This window comes from Dendrobates tinctorius, unplaced genomic scaffold (genome assembly GCF_039654945.1).
Source record: "Dendrobates tinctorius isolate UK_male_01 unplaced genomic scaffold, ASM3965494v1 ptg000160l, whole genome shotgun sequence".
Lineage (NCBI taxonomy): Eukaryota > Metazoa > Chordata > Amphibia > Anura > Dendrobatidae > Dendrobates > Dendrobates tinctorius.
The window spans coordinates 22911384-22933610 of NW_027361827.1; the positions used below are offsets into that span (position 1 = coordinate 22911384).

Consider the following 22227-nt stretch of genomic DNA (forward strand, 5'->3'; position numbering starts at 1 on the left):
GGCACTACATCCCTCACCTAACTCTCTCGAGGACGCCATGACCCAGGCAGTCCGAATGGACCGCAGGTTGCGGGCCAGGGGGGTGATGCAGGTGGAAACTCCATTGTTCCCTAGTGGAAAAGAGACTGTTTCTGTGCACATGGATGTAGGGGCTCTCTCCCTGAAGGAAAAGGAGAGACAACGCCGGAGAGAAAGGCAGTTATGCTTTTACTGCGGTAAAATGGGACATTGGAAAAGGGAGTGTCCTGATTGCCCATCCTCGACCCGGTCGACGTGAAACGACTAGGTCTGGGTAGTCAGTGGGGAGACTACTCATACCCTCAGGTACCCTTTTCCTCATTTTCTAAGCTGTTGCTTCATGTGGAACTGTTAGTGGACGGTTGTTTTTTTCCCTCTACAGCCATTGTGGACTGCAGATCATCCATCAATCTTATTGACTCCCAATTGGTCACACGCTGTAAGATAGGGACAGTTAGACTCAAGGTTCCGATCAAGGTGGTGGCCATTGACTCCTCCCCACTCACTAAGGAGGGAATTCTCTTTATGTCTGACTTGTTTTCGCTCAGAGTGGGGGCTGCTCATGTGGAAAACTTAAGTTGTTTGGTTCTGGACAATCTACCAGCAGGATTGGTGTTGGGCATGCCCTGGTTACAACGCCATAACCCAGTTATTAACTGGAAAACGGGGGAGATTGTTCAATGGGGGATTAATGATTCGATGTTATGTGATAAATCTGCACTACTAGTCGAACCTGTTAAATCTGTATCTGTGTCATCTGTCGAGCTGGAAGGTGTTCCGGAGTACCTGAAAGAATTCAAAGATGTATTCTCTGAAAGCGAGGCCGAGACGTTACCGCCACATAGACCCTTTGACTGCGCTATCGAGTTAGTCCCGGGGGCTAAATTACCTAAAGCCAGTCTGTTTAATTTATCTGGCCCTGAAAGATTACATTGCTGAGAGTCTTCACAAAGGACACATACATCCCTCAGTCTCACCTGTGGCGGCAGGGGTTTTTTTTGTGAAGAAAAAAGATGGCGGTTTACGTCCCTGCCTCGATTTTCGTGAGCTCAATAAGATTACTGTACGAAATACGTACCCCCTTCCGTTGATTCCTGATTTGTGTAACCAACGTTCAGGGGCTAAATGGTCCTCCAAACTGGATCTTCGGGAGACATATAATTTGATAAGGGTCTTGGAGGGGTAGGGGTCATTATGTCTTTATTAAGAGGGTCCTCACAAGCTTGGGCTTTCTCCCTTCCTCCCACTGCCCCTGAGAGAGTGTCTGTGAATGCATTTTTTGAGGCCCTCGGGCACATACATGATGAGCCTGACCGAGTGCGATTGGCAGAGGACATAGTGATAAGTGTCTGTCAGGGGAAACACTCGGCTGAGTGGTTTTGCAATGAATTCCACCGCTGGGCCGCAGAGGTCTCTTGAGACGACGCCACACTCCGAGGACTTTTTCGCAGAGGCTTGTCCAAGCGGCTACAGGATGCCTTGGCACTACATCCCTCACCTAACTCTCTCGAGGACGCCATGACCCAGGCAGTCCGGATGGACCGCAGGTTGCGGGCCAGGGGGGTGATGCAGGTGGAAACTCCATTGTTCCCTAGTGGAAAAGAGACTGTTTCTGTGCACATGGATGTAGGGGCTCTCTCCCTGAAGGAAAAAGAGAGACAACGCTGGAGAGAAAGGCAGTTATGCTTTTACTGCGGTAAAATGGGACATTGGAAAAGGGAGTGTCCTGATTGCCCATCCTCGACCCGGTCGACGTGAAACGACTAGGTCTGGGTAGTCAGTGGGGAGACTACTCATACCCTCAGGTACCCTTTTCCTCATTTTCTAAGCTGTTGCTTCATGTGGAACTGTTAGTGGACGGTTGTTTTTTTCCCTCTACAGCCATTGTGGACTGCAGATCATCCATCAATCTTATTGACTCCCAATTGGTCACACGCTGTAAGATAGGGACAGTTAGACTCAAGGTTCCGATCAAGGTGGTGGCCATTGACTCCTCCCCACTCACTAAGGAGGGAATTCTCTTTATGTCTGACTTGTTTTCGCTCAGAGTGGGGGCTGCTCATGTGGAAAACTTAAGTTGTTTGGTTCTGGACAATCTACCAGCAGGATTGGTGTTGGGCATGCCCTGGTTACAACGCCATAACCCAGTTATTAACTGGAAAACGGGGGAGATTGTTCAATGGGGGATTAATGATTCGATGTTATGTGATAAATCTGCACTACTAGTCGAACCTGTTAAATCTGTATCTGTGTCATCTGTCGAGCTGGAAGGTGTTCCGGAGTACCTGAAAGAATTCAAAGATGTATTCTCTGAAAGCGAGGCCGAGACGTTACCGCCACATAGACCCTTTGACTGCGCTATCGAGTTAGTCCCGGGGGCTAAATTACCTAAAGCCAGTCTGTTTAATTTATCTGGCCCTGAGCTCTTGGCCATGAAAGATTACATTGCTGAGAGTCTTCACAAAGGACACATACGTCCCTCAGTCTCACCTGTGGCGGCAGGGGTTTTTTTTGTGAAGAAAAAAGATGGCGGTTTACGTCCCTGCCTCTATTTTCGTGAGCTCAATAAGATTACTGTACGAAATACGTACCCCCTTCCGTTGATTCGTGATTTGTGTAACCAACGTTCAGGGGCTAAATGGTCCTCCAAACTGGATCTTCGGGAGACATATAATTTGATAAGGGTCTTGGAGGGGGATGAATGGAAAACCGCGTTCCTCACGACCAAGGGACTGTTTGAAAATTTAGTCATGCCGTTTGGTCTTACCAATGCCCCCGCCAAATTTCAGAATTTCATCAACGTGGTATTCTCGGATCTCACTGGTCATTTTGTTGTCATTTACTTAGACGATATTCTGATATACTCTCCCGACAGTCAGTCTCATCGGAATCATGTACGAACCGTTCTCCAAAGACTGAGGGAGAATCATCTGTATGCCAAATTGGAGAAATGTGTGTTTTTTGTTCAAGAATTGTCTTTTTTGGGATTGTGTCCTGTGAGGGTTTTTGCATGGACCCCAAGAAGGTGCAGGCCATTGCGGATTGGGTGCAACCCCGAGACCTTAAGGGTCTTCAACGTTTCTTGGGGTTCGCCAATTATTACCGCAAATTTATTTTCACAGGTGGTCAAACCACTCACAGATCTTACATGTAAAGGTGCGGATGTGAGAAACTGGTCCTCGCTCGCAAAAGAGGCCTTTGCGACCCTGAAAAGATGCTTTATGTCTGCTCCCGTGTTAGTACAGCCAGATCCGTCCAAACCATTTGTTGTGGAAGTGGACGCCTCTGAGGTGGGGGCGGTGTTGTCCCAAGGTCCTGCCACTCTAACCAACCTCAGGCCATGTGCTTTCTTTTACAAGAAGTTCTCTGCTGCGGAAGGGAAATTACAAAGTAGGCAATAGAGAGCTTCTTGCGGTCAAATTGGCGTTTGAAGAATGGAGGCACTTTTTGGAGGGGGCCAGTCACCCGGTTACTGTGATCACTGATCATAAAAATTTGTCATACATTGAGTCTGCTAAAAGACTAACGCCCAGACAGGCCCGTTGGTCACTTTTTTTTTCCTGTTTTCAGTTTACGATTACATTTCGTCCAGGGTCTAAGAATGTCAAGGCTGACGCCTTATCGCGCAGTTTTCAGCCGGTGTCTCCCCCTGAGCCACCGTCCTTCATTCTTCACCCTGGGGTTGTGTTAGCAGGGGTCTCATCTGAATTGGAACGGGAAATTCAGGGGGCCCAGTCGCTGGCTCCGGCGGCCAAGCCGGGGGGTAAGTTGTTTGTCCCAGAGCAACTTCGCCAGAAACTCTTGCAGGAGTTCCATGAATCCAAGCTGAGTGCTCACCCTGGTATTTCAGCCACGCATCTGGCGGTGGCTAGGATCTTTTGGTGGCCTACCCTTGGTTCGGACATAAAAAAAATTCATTTCTGGTTGTGGGGTCTGCATTCGTTCTAAAAGCTCTCATAGCCGGCCAGCAGGGGAGCTGATGCAATTGGCAGTGCCCGAAAGACCATGGACTCACTTGTCCATGGATTTGGTTACCAATCTCCCTCCGTCTAAAGGTAATATGGTGGTATGGGTAGTGGTGGACAGAATTTCTAAGCAGGCTCATTTTGTACCCCTGTCCGCACTACCGTCAACTGAGACTTTATCCAAATTGTTTGTGCAGCATGTGATCCGGTTGCATGGGGTACCCCTGAATGTGGTGTCTGATCGTGGTGTGCAGTTTGTGGCTAAGTTTTGGCGTGCTTTTTGCAAAAAATTAGGGATGTCTCTGTCCTTTTCATCTGCATACAATCCTGAGAGCAATGGTCAGACGGAACGCACTAATCAGTCCCTGGAACAGATCCTCAGGTGTCTGACTTCTGCTAGACAGAATGACCGATGCGATGCACTGCCATTGGCGGAATATGCCTTCAATAGTTGGGTGAGTCAATCCACAGGTATGACTCCTTTCTTGATCAATTATGGGTTCAGTCCTCATTTTGGTGAGTTTTCTAATCTGGACTCGGGGTGTCCCAGGGCTGAGGGCTCTGTTCAGCGATTAAAGAATACGTGGGCGGAAGTCCAGCGGAATATATCTAGGTCTCAGGGCAGGTATAAGTTTTTCGTGGACAGGAAACGAACACCAGATCCCACGTTTCAGGTTGGAGAGAAGGTTTGACTCTCCACACGAAACACTAAGTTGAAGGTTCCTTCAGCCAAGTTGGGGCCCACATTCATTAGCCCATACAAGATTGTGGAAAAAATCAATCCAGTGGCGCATAGGCTGTGCCTTCCACCTTCTTTCAAGATCCCTAACGTCTTCCATAAATCTCTACTGAAACCTTTTGAAGCAGTCCGGGGAGACTCAGAATCCGCTGCTCCTCCTGTTTTGGTCGAGGGGCAGGTGGAGTACGAGGTGGGTCATATCGTAGAGTCCAGGTTGGTACGGCGGTCGGTACAGTACCTGGTTCATTGGAAGGGGTATGGACCGGAAGACAGGTCCTGGGTGCCGGTCCGGTTTATGCATGCTGATCTCCTGGTGCAGGCTTTCCATGCTAAGTACCCGGGCAAGCCTGGGGGGCCAGAGGCCCCCCCGTTGAGAGGGGGGTACTGTTATGATCTCAGTGCGGGTTTGACTTGCACATGTGGGGTTAATGTCTGGAACCAGTGCTGATGACTGGCACTTCTGAGGTTAAAGGTTATGATCCCAGTGCAGGCTTACCTGCACACCTGGGGCTCATTAGTGTGGCCTCTCCCTGGTTCTGGGAAGGCTTTTTATGGCCTCAGGAAGCTCCTATCCCTGTCAGTTATATTTTCGCCCTTGGCAGAGTGTGTTGACCCCTGAGTGTGTTTGTGCTGTGTTCTTGTTTGCCTGATAACTTGGTGTACGACTCGGCCTGTTCTCTGGATACTGCTTGTCGGACTCTGCTTGGTACCTTCTATGTCTGTTTGGCTTTGAACACTGCCTGTCCTCGACTATCTGTTCTGTCTCATCCCTGGTACTTTACTGTTATCTCTGTGTATGACCCGGTTTGTCTGACTTTGAGTATTCCTGTATAGTATTTGGCCTCTCTCTGGCAGCAGGACGCTAAGCCCCTCCCCCTTGCAGTCACATGACCGTAGGTACTTCGCTGCTCACTGACTTCAGCTTCTCCAGGTCCTGTTTGCCTGAATTATCCGGCCGTGTCTGACCCTGGGCCCCTCTGCAGTGTGGGTGAGTCCTTGCTCAGCGCTGACTGCACGCCGACCCTAACAGGACCGTGACAAGCTGCACTCCCGTGTACACAGCATATCCCAGAGGAGAGCTGCACTCCTGTGGCACAGCATATCCCACAGAGGAGGAGAGCTGCACTCCCGTGTACACAGCATGTCCTACAGAGGAGAGCTGCACTCCCGTGTGGACAGCATGTTCCACAGAGGAGAGCTGCACTCCCTTGTGCACAGCATGTCCCACAGAGGAGGAGAGGTGCACTCCCATGTGCACAGTATATCCCGCAGAGGAGGAGAGCTGAACTCCCATGTGCACATCATGTCCCACAGAGGAGAGCTGCACTCCCGTGTACACAGCATGTCCCACAGAGGAGGAGAGCTGCACTCCCGTGTACACAGCATGTCCCACAGAGGAGGAGAGCTGCACTCCCGTGTACACAGCATATCCCACAGAGGAGGAGAGCTGCACTCCCGTGTACACAGCATGTCCCACAGAGGAGAGCTGCACTCCCGTGTACACAGCATGTCCCACAGAGGAGGAGAGCTGCACTCCCGTGTACACAGCATGTCCTACAGAGGAGAGCTGCACTCCCGTGTGGACAGCATGTTCCACAGAGGAGAGCTGCACTCCCTTGTGCACAGCATGTCCCACAGAGGAGGAGAGGTGCACTCCCATGTGCACAGTATATCCCGCAGAGGAGGAGAGCTGAACTCCCATGTGCACATCATGTCCCACAGAGGAGAGCTGCACTCCCGTGTACACAGCATGTCCCACAGAGGAGGAGAGCTGCACTCCCGTGTACACAGCATGTCCCACAGAGGAGGAGAGCTGCACTCCCGTGTACACAGCATATCCCACAGAGGAGGAGAGCTGCACTCCCGTGTACACAGCATGTCCCACAGAGGAGAGCTGCACTCCCGTGTACACAGCATGTCCCACAGAGGAGGAGAGCTGCACTCCCGTGTACACAGCATGTCCCACAGAGGAGGAGAGCTGCACTCCCGTGTACACAGCATGTCCCACAGAGGAGGAGAGCTGCACTCCCGTGTACACAGCATATCCCACAGAGGAGGAGAGCTGCACTCCCGTGTACACAGCATGCCACACAGAGGAGGAGAGCTGCACTCCCGTGTACACAGCATGTCCCACAGAGGAGGAGAGCTGCACTCCCGTGTACACAGCATGCCACACAGAGGAAAGCTGCACTCCCGTGTGCACAGCATGTCCCACGCCGGAGGAGAGCTGCACTCCCGTGTACACAGCATGTCCCACAGAGGAGGAGAGCTGCACTCCCGTGTACACAGCATGTCCCACAGAGGAGGAGAGCTGCACTCCCGTGTACACAGCATGCCACACAGAGGAGGAGAGCTGCACTCCCGTGTACACAGCATGTCCCACAGAGGAGGAGAGCTGCACTCCCGTGTACACAGCATATCCCACAGAGGAGGAGAGCTGCACTCCCGTGTACACAGCATGCCCCACAGTGGAGGAGAGCTGCACTCCCGTGTACACAGCATGTCCCACAGAGGAGGAGAGCTGCACTCCCGTGTACACAGCATATCCCACAGAGGAGGAGAGCTGCACTCCCGTGTACACAGCATGCCACACAGAGGAGAGCTGCACTCCCGTGTGCACAGCATGTCCCACAGAGGAGGAGAGCTGCACTCCCGTGTACACAGCATGTCCCAGAGAGGAGGAGAGCTGCACTCCCGTGTACACAGCATGCCACACAGAGGAGGAGAGCTGCACTCCCGTGTACACAGCATGTCCCACAGAGGAGGAGAGCTGCACTCCCGTGTACACAGCATGTCCCACAGAGGAGGAGAGCTGCACTCCCGTGTACACAGCATGCCACACAGAGGAGGAGAGCTGCACTCCCGTGTACACAGCATGTCCCACAGAGGAGGAGAGCTGCACTCCCGTGTACACAGCATGTCCCACAGAGGAGGAGAGCTGCACTCCCGTGTACACAGCATGTCCCACAGAGGAGGAGAGCTGCACTCCCGTGTACACAGCATGTCCCACAGAGGAGGAGAGCTGCACTCCCGTGTACACAGCATGCCACACAGAGGAGAGCTGCACTCCCGTGTACACAGCATGTCCCACAGAGGAGGAGAGCTGCACTCCCGTGTACACAGCATGTCCCACAGAGGAGGAGAGCTGCACTCCCGTGTACACAGCATATCCCACAGAGGAGGAGAGCTGCACTCCCGTGTACACAGCATGTCCCACAGAGGAGGAGAGCTGCACTCCCGTGTACACAGCATGTCCCACAGAGGAGGAGAGCTGCACTCCCGTGTACACAGCATGTCCCACAGAGGAGGAGAGCTGCACTCCCGTGTACACAGCATGCCACACAGAGGAGGAGAGCTGCACTCCCGTGTACACAGCATGTCCCACAGAGGAGGAGAGCTGCACTCCCGTGTACACAGCATGTCCCACAGAGGAGGAGAGCTGCACTCCCGTGTACACAGCATGTCCCACAGAGGAGGAGAGCTGCACTCCCGTGTACACAGCATGTCCCACAGAGGAGGAGAGCTGCACTCCCGTGTACACAGCATGTCCCACAGAGGAGGAGAGCTGCACTCACGTGTACACAGCATGTCCCACAGAGGAGGAGAGCTGCACTCCCGTGTACACAGCATGTCCCACAGAGGAGGAGAGCTGCACTCCCGTGTACACAGCATGTCCCACAGAGGAGGAGAGCTGCACTCCCGTGTACACAGCATGTCCCACAGAGGAGGAGAGCTGCACTCCCGTGTACACAGCATGTCCCACAGAGGAGGAGAGCTGCACTCCCGTGTACACAGCATGTCCCACAGAGGAGGAGAGCTGCACTCCCGTGTGTACAGAGCAGGGCAGCCGGGGCTGAGCTCCATGCCAGCAACCTGTTGTCTTCCAGCCGGACTGGCCCCACCTCCATATAAATATGAATCTGCTGCCCCAGGGAGGCTCCCATTACTCCCTGCACACAAAGGATCTCAGCCCTGTGCCTTCTCCATCCATGCCATCCTCTGCTGACCTCTGGAGCCGCATCCTCCCTCACTACAGGCCATTTTCCTGCCTCCTCCCCGACCTGGAAGATTCCATGAAGCACTTGTCATGATGTATGAATGAAGGATCCTGCAGGATCTGGAAGAGGACACTAGCAGCCGGCACGGCAGGAGGAGGAGGACAGCAGCCGTCCCCAGTGTGTGCTCACAGGCTGTGCATTGGGATAGTGGGCTGGGCTTGTCTCACTGCTGCAGCGGCTCCAGACCAGGGACAGCACCTGAGGAAAGCTGCAGGACTGGAGCAAAGGTAAGAAGGCTGTGCCCCCTCTAAGGAGGACACTGGGGGGCTGGCACCACTCTGTTATCTGCCGTATGTGCTGCGTCTGAGAGGAATCGTGTCACGTGACCATGCCGGGGTCCCTGCAGCAGCACCGTCTGTCCTGTGTGGGGGGACCCAGGAGCTTACAGCTTTCCGTACAGGTCTGCAGCCTGACACTTGGGGTGTTACCCTGTACAGGGTGTGTATTACTCCATATTGGGGTGTTACACTGTACAGGGTATGTATTACTCCGTATTGGGGTGTTACACTGTACAGGGTGTGTATTACTCCATATTGGGGTGTTACACTGTACAGGGTGTGTATTACTCCATATTGGGGTGTTACACTGTACAGGGTATGTATTACTCCGTATTGGGGTGTTACACTGTACAGGGTGTGTATTACTCCGTATTGGGGTGTTACACTGTACAGGGTATGTATTACTCCGTATTGGGGTGTTACACTGTACAGGGTGTGTATTACTCCGTATTGGGGTGTTACACTGTACAGGGTGTGTATTACTCCGTATTGGGGTGTTACACTGTACAGGGTGTGTATTACTCCATATTGGGGTGTTACACTGTACAGGGTGTGTATTACTCCGTATTGGGGGTGTTACACTGTACAGGGTGTGCATTACTCTATATTGGGGGTGATACACTGTACAGGGTGTGCATTACTCTATATTGGGGGTGTTACACTGTACAGGGTGTGTATTACTCTATATTGGGGGTGATACACTGTACAGGGTGTGCATTACTCTATATTGGGGGTGTTACACTGTGCAGGGTGTGTATTACTCTATATTGGGGGTGATACACTGTACAGGGTGTGTATTACTCCATATTGGGGGTGTTACACTGTGCAGGGTGTGTATTACTCTATATTGGGGGTGATACACTGTACAGGGTGTGTATTACTCCATATTGGGGTGTTACACTGTACAGGGTGTGTATTACTCCATATTGGGGTGTTACACTGTACAGGGTATGTATTACTCCGTATTGGGGTGTTACACTGTACAGGGTGTGTATTACTCCATATTGGGGTGTTACACTGTACAGGGTATGTATTACTCCGTATTGGGGTGTTACACTGTACAGGGTGTGTATTACTCCGTATTGGGGTGTTACACTGTACAGGGTGTGTATTACTCCATATTGGGGTGTTACACTGTACAGGGTGTGTATTACTCCGTATTGGGGGTGTTACACTGTGCAGGGTGTGCATTACTCTATATTGGGGGTGATACACTGTACAGGGTGTGCATTACTCTATATTGGGGGTGTTACACTGTGCAGGGTGTGTATTACTCTATATTGGGGGTGATACACTGTACAGGGTGTGTATTACTCCATATTGGGGGTGTTACACTGTGCAGGGTGTGTATTACTCTATATTGGGGGTGATACACTGTACAGGGTGTGTATTACTCCATATTGGGGTGTTACACTGTACAGGGTATGTATTACTCCATATTGGGGTGTTACACTGTACAGGGTGTGTATTACTCCATATTGGGGTGTTACACTGTACAGGGTGTGTATTACTCCGTATTGGGGTGTTACACTGTACAGGGTGTGTATTACTCCGTATTGGGGGTGTTACACTGTACAGGGTGTGCATTACTCTATATTGGGGGTGATACACTGTACAGGGTGTGCATTACTCTATATTGGGGGTGTTACACTGTGCAGGGTGTGCATTACTCTATATTGGGGGTGATACACTGTACAGGGTGTGTATTACTCCATATTGGGGTGTTACACTGTACAGGGTATGTATTACTCCATATTGGGGTGTTACACTGTACAGGGTGTGTATTACTCCATATTGGGGTGTTACACTGTACAGGGTGTGTATTACTCCGTATTGGGGTGTTACACTGTACAGGGTGTGTATTACTCCGTATTGGGGGTGTTACACTGTGCAGGGTGTGCATTACTCTATATTGGGGGTGATACACTGTACAGGGTGTGCATTACTCTATATTGGGGGTGTTACACTGTGCAGGGTGTGTATTACTCTATATTGGGGGTGATACACTGTACAGGGTGTGTATTACTCCATATTGGGGGTGTTACACTGTGCAGGGTGTGTATTACTCTATATTGGGGGTGATACACTGTACAGGGTGTGTATTACTCCATATTGGGGTGTTACACTGTACAGGGTATGTATTACTCCATATTGGGGTGTTACACTGTACAGGGTGTGTATTACTCCATATTGGGGTGTTACACTGTACAGGGTGTGTATTACTCCGTATTGGGGTGTTACACTGTACAGGGTGTGTATTACTCCGTATTGGGGGTGTTACACTGTACAGGGTGTGCATTACTCTATATTGGGGGTGATACACTGTACAGGGTGTGCATTACTCTATATTGGGGGTGTTACACTGTGCAGGGTGTGTATTACTCTATATTGGGGGTGATACACTGTACAGGGTGTGTATTACTCCATATTGGGGGTGTTACACTGTGCAGGGTGTGTATTACTCTATATTGGGGGTGATACACTGTACAGGGTGTGTATTACTCTATATTGGGGGTGTTACACTGTGCAGGGTGTGTATTACTCTATATTGGGGGTGATACACTGTACAGGGTGTGTATTACTCCATATTGTGGGTGTTACACTGTGCAGGGTGTGTATTACTCTATATTGGGGGTGATGCACTGTACAGGGTGTGTATTACTCCATATTGGGGTGATACACTGTACAGGGTGTGTATTACTCTATATTGGGGGTGTTACACTGTGCAGGGTGTGTATTACTCTATATTGGGGGTGTTACACTGTGCAGGGTGTGTATTACTCTATATTGGGGGTGTTACACTGTACAGGGTGTGTATTACTCCATATTGGGGTGATACACTGTGCAGGGTGTGTATTACTCCATATTGGGGGTGTTACACTGTACAGGGTGTGTATTACTCCATATTGGGGGTGTTATACTGTACAGAGTGTGTATTACTCTATATTGGGGGTGTTACACTGTGCAGGGTGTGTATTACTCTATATTGGGGATGATACACTGTACAGGGTGTGTATTACTCTATATTGGGGTGATACACTGTACAGGGTGTGTATTACTCCATATTGGGGTGATACACTGTACAGGGTGTGTATTACTCCATATTGGGGTGATACACTGTGCAGGGTGTGTATTACTCCATATTGGGGGTGTTACACTGTACAGGGTGTGTATTACTCTATATTGGGGGTGATACACTGTACAGGGTGTGCATTACTCTATATTGGGGGTGTTACACTGTGCAGGGTGTGTATTACTCTATATTGGGGGTGATACACTGTACAGGGTGTGTATTACTCTATATTGGGGGTGATACACTGTACAGGGTGTGTATTACTCCATATTGGGGTGATACACTGTACAGGGTGTGTATTACTCCATATTGGGGTGATACACTGTGCAGGGTGTGTATTACTCCATATTGGGGGTGTTACACTGTACAGGGTGTGTATTACTCTATATTGGGGGTGTTACACTTTGCAGAGTGTGTATTACTCCATATTGGGGGTGTTACACTGTACAGGGTGTGTATTACTCCATATTGGAGTGTTACACTGTACAGGGTATGTATTACTCCATATTGGGGTGTTACACTGTACAGGGTGTGTATTACTCCATATTAGGGGTGTTACACTGTGCAGGGTATGTATTACTCCGTATTGGGGTGTTACACTGTAACACGTACAGTGTACTGTACAGTGTACAGGGTATGTATTACTCCATATTGGGGGTGTTACACTGTGCAGGGTGTGTATTACTCCGTATTGGGGTGTTACACTGTACAGGGTATGTATTACTCCGTATTGGGGGTGTTATACTGAACGGGGTGTGTATTACTCCGTATTGGGGGTGTTACACTGTGCAGGGTGTGTATTACTCTATATTGGGGTGTTACACTGTGCAGGGTGTGCATTACTCTATATTGGGGGTGATACACTGTACAGGGTGTGTATTACTCCGTATTGGGGGTGTTACACTGTGCAGGGTGTGTATTACTCTATATTGGGGTGTTACACTGTGCAGGGTGTGCATTACTCTATATTGGGGGTGATACACTGTACAGGGTGTGTATTACTCCATATTGGGGTGATACACTGTGCAGGGTGTGTATTACTCCATATTGGGGTGATACACTGTGCAGGGTGTGTATTACTCCATATTGGGGGTGTTACACTGTACAGGGTGTGTATTACTCTATATTGGGGGTGTTACACTGTGCAGGGTGTGTATTACTCTATATTGGGGGTGTTACACTGTACAGGGTGTGTATTACTCCATATTGGGGTGATACACGTGTGCAGGGTGTGTATTACTCCATATTGGGGGTGTTACACTGTACAGGGTGTGTATTACTCCATATTGGGGGTGTTATACTGTACAGAGTGTGTATTACTCTATATTGGGGGTGTTACACTGTGCAGGATGTGTATTACTCTATATTGGGGGTGATACACTGTACAGGGTGTGTATTACTCTATATTGGGGTGATACACTGTACAGGGTGTGTATTACTCCATATTGGGGTGATACACTGTACAGGGTGTGTATTACTCCATATTGGGGTGATACACTGTACAGGGTGTGTATTACTCCATATTGGGGTGATACACTGTGCAGGGTGTGTATTACTCCATATTGGGGGTGTTACACTGTACAGGGTGTGTATTACTCTATATTGGGGGTGATACACTGTACAGGGTGTGCATTACTCTATATTGGGGGTGTTACACTGTGCAGGGTGTGTATTACTCTATATTGGGGGTGATACACTGTACAGGGTGTGTATTACTCTATATTGGGGGTGATACACTGTACAGGGTGTGTATTACTCCATATTGGGGTGATACACTGTACAGGGTGTGTATTACTCCATATTGGGGTGATACACTGTGCAGGGTGTGTATTACTCCATATTGGGGGTGTTACACTGTACAGGGTGTGTATTACTCTATATTGGGGGTGTTACACTTTGCAGAGTGTGTATTACTCCATATTGGGGGTGTTACACTGTACAGGGTGTGTATTACTCCATATTGGAGTGTTACACTGTACAGGGTATGTATTACTCCATATTGGGGTGTTACACTGTACAGGGTGTGTATTACTCCATATTAGGGGTGTTACACTGTGCAGGGTATGTATTACTCCGTATTGGGGTGTTACACTGTAACACGTACAGTGTACTGTACAGTGTACAGGGTATGTATTACTCCATATTGGGGGTGTTACACTGTGCAGGGTGTGTATTACTCCGTATTGGGGTGTTACACTGTACAGGGTATGTATTACTCCGTATTGGGGGTGTTATACTGAACGGGGTGTGTATTACTCCGTATTGGGGGTGTTACACTGTGCAGGGTGTGTATTACTCTATATTGGGGTGTTACACTGTGCAGGGTGTGCATTACTCTATATTGGGGGTGATACACTGTACAGGGTGTGTATTACTCCGTATTGGGGGTGTTACACTGTGCAGGGTGTGTATTACTCTATATTGGGGTGTTACACTGTGCAGGGTGTGCATTACTCTATATTGGGGGTGATACACTGTACAGGGTGTGTATTACTCCATATTGGGGTGATACACTGTGCAGGGTGTGTATTACTCCATATTGGGGTGATACACTGTGCAGGGTGTGTATTACTCCATATTGGGGGTGTTACACTGTACAGGGTGTGTATGACTCTATATTGGGGGTGTTACACTGTGCAGGGTGTGTATTACTCTATATTGGGGGTGTTACACTGTACAGGGTGTGTATTACTCCATATTGGGGTGATACACTGTGCAGGGTGTGTATTACTCCATATTGGGGGTGTTACACTGTACAGGGTGTGTATTACTCCATATTGGGGGTGTTATACTGTACAGAGTGTGTATTACTCTATATTGGGGGTGTTACACTGTGCAGGGTGTGTATTACTCTATATTGGGGGTGATACACTGTACAGGGTGTGTATTACTCTATATTGGGGTGATACACTGTACAGGGTGTGTATTACTCCATATTGGGGTGATACACTGTACAGGGTGTGTATTACTCCATATTGGGGTGATACACTGTACAGGGTGTGTAGTATTACTCCATATTGGGGTGATACACTGTGCAGGGTGTGTATTACTCCATATTGGGGGTGTTACACTGTACAGGGTGTGTATTACTCTATATTGGGGGTGATACACTGTACAGGGTGTGCATTACTCTATATTGGGGGTGTTACACTGTGCAGGGTGTGTATTACTCTATATTGGGGGTGATACACTGTACAGGGTGTGTATTACTCTATATTGGGGGTGATACACTGTACAGGGTGTGTATTACTCCATATTGGGGTGATACACTGTACAGGGTGTGTATTACTCCATATTGGGGTGATACACTGTGCAGGGTGTGTATTACTCCATATTGGGGGTGTTACACTGTACAGGGTGTGTATTACTCTATATTGGGGGTGTTACACTTTGCAGAGTGTGTATTACTCCATATTGGGGGTGTTACACTGTACAGGGTGTGTATTACTCCATATTGGAGTGTTACACTGTACAGGGTGTGTATTACTCTATATTGGGGGTGTTACACTTTGCAGAGTGTGTATTACTCTATATTGGGGGTGATACACTGTACAGGGTGTGTATTACTCTATATTGGGGGTGATACACTGTACAGGGTGTGTATTACTCCATATTGGGGTGATACACTGTACAGGGTGTGTATTACTCCATATTGGGGTGATACACTGTGCAGGGTGTGTATTACTCCATATTGGGGGTGTTACACTGTACAGGGTGTGTATTACTCTATATTGGGGGTGTTACACTTTGCAGAGTGTGTATTACTCCATATTGGGGGTGTTACACTGTACAGGGTGTGTATTACTCCATATTGGAGTGTTACACTGTACAGGGTGTGTATTACTCTATATTGGGGGTGTTACACTTTGCAGAGTGTGTATTACTCTATATTGGGGGTGATACACTGTACAGGGTGTGCATTACTCTATATTGGGGGTGTTACACTGTGCAGGGTGTGTATTACTCTATATTGGGGGTGATACACTGTACAGGGTGTGTATTACTCTATATTGGGGGTGATACACTGTACAGGGTGTGTATTACTCCATATTGGGGTGATACACTGTACAGGGTGTGTATTACTCCATATTGGGGTGATACACTGTGCAGGGTGTGTATTACTCCATATTGGGGGTGTTACACTGTACAGGGTGTGTATTACTCTATATTGGGGGTGTTACACTTTGCAGAGTGTGTATTACTCCATATTGGGGGTGTTACACTGTACAGGGTGTGTATTACTCCATATTGGAGTGTTACACTGTACAGGGTATGTATTACTCCATATTGGGGTGTTACACTGTACAGGGTGTGTATTACTCCATATTGGGGTGTTACACTGTACAGGGTATGTATTACTCCATATTGGGGGTGTTACACTGTGCAGGGTGTGTATTACTCCGTATTGGGGTGTTACACTGTACAGGGTATGTATTACTCCGTATTGGGGGTGTTATACTGAACGGGGTGTGTATTACTCCGTATTGGGGGTGTTACACTGTGCAGGGTGTGTATTACTCTATATTGGGGTGTTACACTGTGCAGGGTGTGCATTACTCTATATTGGGGGTGATACACTGTACAGGGTGTGTATTACTCCATATTGGGGTGATACACTGTGCAGGGTGTGTATTACTCCATATTGGGGTGATACACTGTGCAGGGTGTGTATTACTCCATATTGGGGGTGTTACACTGTACAGGGTGTGTATTACTCTATATTGGGGTGTTACACTTTGCAGGGTGTGCATTAATCTATATTGGGGGTGATACACTGTACAGGGTGTGTATTACTCCATATTGGGGTGATACACTGTGCAGGGTGTGTATTACTCCATTTTGGGGGTGTTACACTGTACAGGGTGTGTATTACTCCATATTGGAGTGTTACACTGTACAGGGTATGTATTACTCCATATTGGGGTGTCACACTGTACAGGGTATGTATTACTCCATATTGGGGTGTTACACTGTACAGGGTATATATTACTCCATATTGGGGTGTTACACTGTACAGGGTGTGTATTACTCCATATTGGGGGTGTTACACTGTGCAGGGTGTGTATTACTCCGTATTGGGGTGTTACACTGTAACACGTACAGTGTACTGTACAGTGTACAGGGTATGTATTACTCCATATTGGGGTGTTACACTGTGCAGGGTATGTATTACTCCGTATTGGGGTGTTACACTTTAACACGTACAGTGTACTGTACAGTGTGCAGGGTATGTATTACTCCATATTGGGGGTGTTACACTGTGCAGGGTGTGTATTACTCCGTATTGGGGTGTTACACTGTACAGGGTATGTATTACTCCGTATTGGGGGTGTTACACTGAACGGGGTGTGTATTACTCCGTATTGGGGTGTTACACTGTGCAGGGTGTGTATTACTCCGTATTGGGGTGTTACACTGTACAGGGTATGTATTACTGCATATTGGGGTGTTACACTGTGCAGGGTGTGTATTACTCCGTATTGGGGTGTTACGCTGTACAGGGTATGTATTACTCCGTATTGGGGGTGTTACACTGAACGGGGTGTGTATTACTCCGTATTGGGGTGTTACACTGTGCAGGGTGTGTATTACTCCGTATTGGGGTGTTACACTGTACGGGGTATGTGTTACTCCATATTGGGGGTGTTACACTGAAGGGGGTGTGTATTACTCCGTATTGGGGTGTTACACTGTGCAGGGTGTGTATTACTCCGTATTGGGGTGTTACACTGTACAGTGTATGTATTACTCCATATTGGGGTGTTACACTGTGCAGTGTATGTATTACTCCATATTGGGGTGTTACACTGTACAGGGTGTGTATTACTCCATATTGGGGTGTTACACTGTGCAGGGTGTGTATTACTCCATATTGGGGTGTTACACTGTACAGTGTATGTATTACTCCGTATTGGGGTGTTACACTGTGCAGGGTATGTATTACTCTATATTGGGGGTGTTACTCTGTACAGGGTATGTATTACACCATATTGGGTGTTACACTGTGCAGGGTGTGTATTACTCCATATTGGGGTGTTACACTGTGCAGGGTATGTATTACTCCGTATTGGGGTGTTACACTGTACAGTGTATGTATTACTCCATATTGGGGGTGTTACACTGTACAGGGTATGTATTACTCCATATTGGGGGTGTTACACTGTGCAGGGTGTGTATTACTCCGTATTGGGGTGTTACACTGTACAGGGTATGTATTACTCAATATTGGGAGTGTTACACTGTACAGTGTATGTATTACTGCATATTGGGGTGTTACACTGTGCAGGGTGTGTATTACTCCGTATTGGGGTGTTACACTGTACAGGGTGTGTATTACTCCACATTGGGGTGTTACACTGTACAGGGTATGTATTACTCTATATTGGGGGTGTTACACTGTACAGTGTATGTATTACTCCATATTGGGGTGTTACACTGTACAGGGTGTGTATTACTCCACATTGGGGTGTTACACTGTGCAGGGTGTGTATTACACCATATTTGGGGTGATACACTGTGCAGGGTGTGTATTACTCCATATTGGGGGTGTTACACTGTGCAGGGTGTGTATTACTCTATATTGGGGGTGTTTCACTGGACAGAGTGTGTATTACTCTATATTGGGGGTGTTATACTGTACAGAGTGTGTATTACTCTATATTGGGGGTGTTACACTGTGCAGGGTGTGTATTACTCCATATTTGGGGTGATACACTGTGCAGGGTGTGTATTACTCCATATTGGGGGTGTTACACTGTGCAGGGTGTGTATTACTCTATATTGGGGGTGTTACACTGGACAGAGTGTGTATTACTCTATATTGGGGGTGTTACACTTTGCAGGGTGTGTGTTACTCTATATTGGGGTGATATACTGTGCAGGGTGTGTATTACTCCATATTGGGGGTGTTACACTGGACAGAGTGTGTATTACTCTATATTGGGGGTGTTACACTTTGCAGGGTGTGTGTTACTCTATATTGGGGTGATATACTGTGCAGGGTGTGTATTACTCCATATTGGGGGTGTTACACTGTGCAGGGTGTGTATTACTCTATATTGGGGGTGTTACATTGTGCAGGGTGTGTATTACTCTATATTGGGGGTGTTACACTGGACAGAGTGTGTATTACTCTATATTGGGGGTGTTACACTTTGCAGGGTGTGTGTTACTCTATATTGGGGTGATATACTGTGCAGGGTGTGTATTACTCCATATTGGGGGTGTTACACTGTGCAGGGTGTGTATTACTCTATATCGGGGGTGTTACACTGTGCAGGGTGTGTATTACTCTATATTGGGGTGATATACTGTGCAGGGTGTGTATTACTCCATATTGGGGGTGTTACACTGTGCAGGGTGTGTATTACTCTATATTGGGGGTGTTACACTGTGCAGGGTGTGTATTACTCTATATTGGGGTGATATACTGTGCAGGGTGTGTATGACTCCATATTGTGTAATAGATGACTCCATTTTAGGGTGCAGCCTTCTTGGACTATGGGGTGTTGTTATGTCCTCTTTTGTATTTGTATATTTTGCATCTTTGCCAACGTTTTACTCATATTGTACAAAGATTAATGCAGAAAAGTCTAGTGGCCTGCTGGACTGCTACAAGGCCTGGTGCTAACGTCCTAAATCTCCTGCGTTGCATGCTTCTGAATACTATTGGGTTGTATTTCTTGATTTTTTTCTACATGTATATACTGTATATATAATCTGTATAACACTGCTGAAAGGATAATGATTAATGACGTGAACTGAGTCTAATGGTCGTATCTCGTACTTTTCACTGTGTACCGTAACGTGTTGGAACTATGGTATACTGGCACCAGGTACAGACTGTGCCAGCCTCGCTAACCATTTTGAGGATGTAAATTAATTTCACTAGATATTTGCATGCATAAGTCATTCATAGGCTTCTACTTTTTTTGTGTGGTGGTGAACGGTATGAAAAAGTCTGGTCTATAAAGGTTCATTCAGACGTCCGTGCGAATCGGTCCAAGGTCAGTGACTTCGGGGCTCCTTCTGACCTGATCATGACAGCCTCATAGAAATATAAGAAGTTGTCATGCCCAGGTCTGTAGAGCTGCGGCCTGTCCGTTCCTTAGCGGCCTGTGTTCGGACCACTTCTTACTCAGAACTATCTCCCACACATCAATGTGATCGGTCCGTGTTTCTTTCCGTGTGCTGGACCCATTTTTAGTCCATGTTTCTGGCCTGTACGTCAGCAGTGTCTGTCTTTATGAGGCCGGCACAAATGTACATTGACCATGATTTATTGCTTGCTCCAAGAAGGCACGACGCTGGCAAAATGGAAGTCAGACTTGGCACAAAGTGACTCTGTCTGCCTCATCGTTGTGAATAGTCCAGACCGGTTGAGGGTACAGTACAATTCCAGTTTTTCATGACTTTAGAATGAATCCTTGATGGAGCCACTAATGTTGGTCCTGAATGAAATGTGAACAAAGCCGCAAGTAAAATCAAGACTGCACACAGATGCCACAATTGTTGAACATGTATGCTCTCCATTTTTCACTGATTTATATTGATGGGAAACCTCCATTTTTTTTATTTTTTTCATAAGAATGACACTTGTGGGAGAAACGAACAGGCAGACCCAAAACCGATGAACATTGCATTCATCACACTGATAAAAAACTTTATTTTTTCCCTACAAGAAAAATAAATGTGATGTGAGAATTCGGCTTGCATATGTGAAATGTCCTGCTATTTGTTTAACAGTAAAAACAACGCCGTAGGTTGTGTTACTTTGAGGACACTAGTGGGCATCTTTTACATTTTTAGGGCACATACCCATTTGTGAGAAAAAAAAGGACCGAGAAAGCAGATGGGTGCTATGCAAGTGTCATGTGATTTCCATGTGATTTCTCCACGGAACATCCATATGACATGCATTTGCAATCCGTATGCAATGCGATTTTAACATAAGCTTTTACATACAGCAGTTCTCTCTATGTAAAAAATCATGTTAAAATAGCATTGCGAAAAAAAAAACTGTACACATCGTTTTAAAACCAAATAATCCTCAAAACATCTATATATATATATATATATATATATGTAAAAAAAAAGTGTAAAAAAAAAAAAAAAGGAAAAAACAAAAAAATAGGCAGCACTCCAAATTAAATGAGAAAAAAAGTGGTTACTTTACTGATCCTCAGGTCTTGATAAAGACGGGTCACCGTTGAAACGTTGCCACCTGAGGATCAGTAAAGTATCCACTTTTTTTTCAAATTTAATTTGGAGTGCTGCCTATTTTTTTTTTTTTTTTAACTTTTATTAACTTGGCTGTTTGGACACTGCTGAATAGGTTTTGCACCAATTGTATAATTTTGGTAGTGCCGCCCTTCTTTTGATTGAGAGAGAGATATATACAGTATATATATATATATATAGCTTAAAAGCCAGCAGATGCTGGGTACAATATAGAATAGGTTACAATAGATAGAATAGATTTATACACGTAGAGTAGGTGTGTGTGTATACATATATATATATTTATTACAGAGCGATACATAGTAGAACAGTTAGATTTATATATGTCAGTGACTAATAGTGTTAGTAGTATACGTGTGCAAAATTTGGGACCTGTATGTATTTAATAAAAGAATGTATTCACAAGAAAAAATTACGTGGGTTCCTGCGCAGTTTTCTGCGCCTTAGGCCGGGGTCACACTGGCGAGGAATACGGGCGAGTGAGAGGCGCTAAAAGCACGCATTAGACACGGACCAATGATTCTCTATGGGGTCCCTCGCATCAGCCGTATATTTCTCATCCGTATTCTACGCTCCATGCCAATCGCAGCATGCTGCGATTGTCAGCGTACTACAGCCGTAATACGCCAATGCAAGTCTATGGGTGTGCAAAAAATACGGATTACACACGGACCACGAGAAATACGCACCCGGTGTCTTTTAGAAAAGCTGGCAATTCAGTGCGCTATACAGTAAACTCACACTGACAGGTTTAATAACACAAACGAAAGAATAGATATAGACACATAGAATACATATATATATATATATATGCATTCTATGTGTCTATATCTATTCTTTCATTTCTTTATTAAAA

General features: G+C 47.2%; 1 protein-coding gene across 1 annotated transcript in view; it reads left to right on the top strand.

The window, feature by feature from the left end:
* Nucleotides 1-8668: 8668 nt before the first annotated feature.
* CORO2A (coronin 2A) overlaps nt 8669-22227 on the top strand; it is a 234296-nt gene continuing 220737 nt past the window's right edge. The window contains exon 1 of the mRNA XM_073549712.1: nt 8669-9007. The gene's annotated coding sequence lies outside the window, so the exon portion shown is untranslated. The remainder of the gene's footprint in view (nt 9008-22227) is intronic.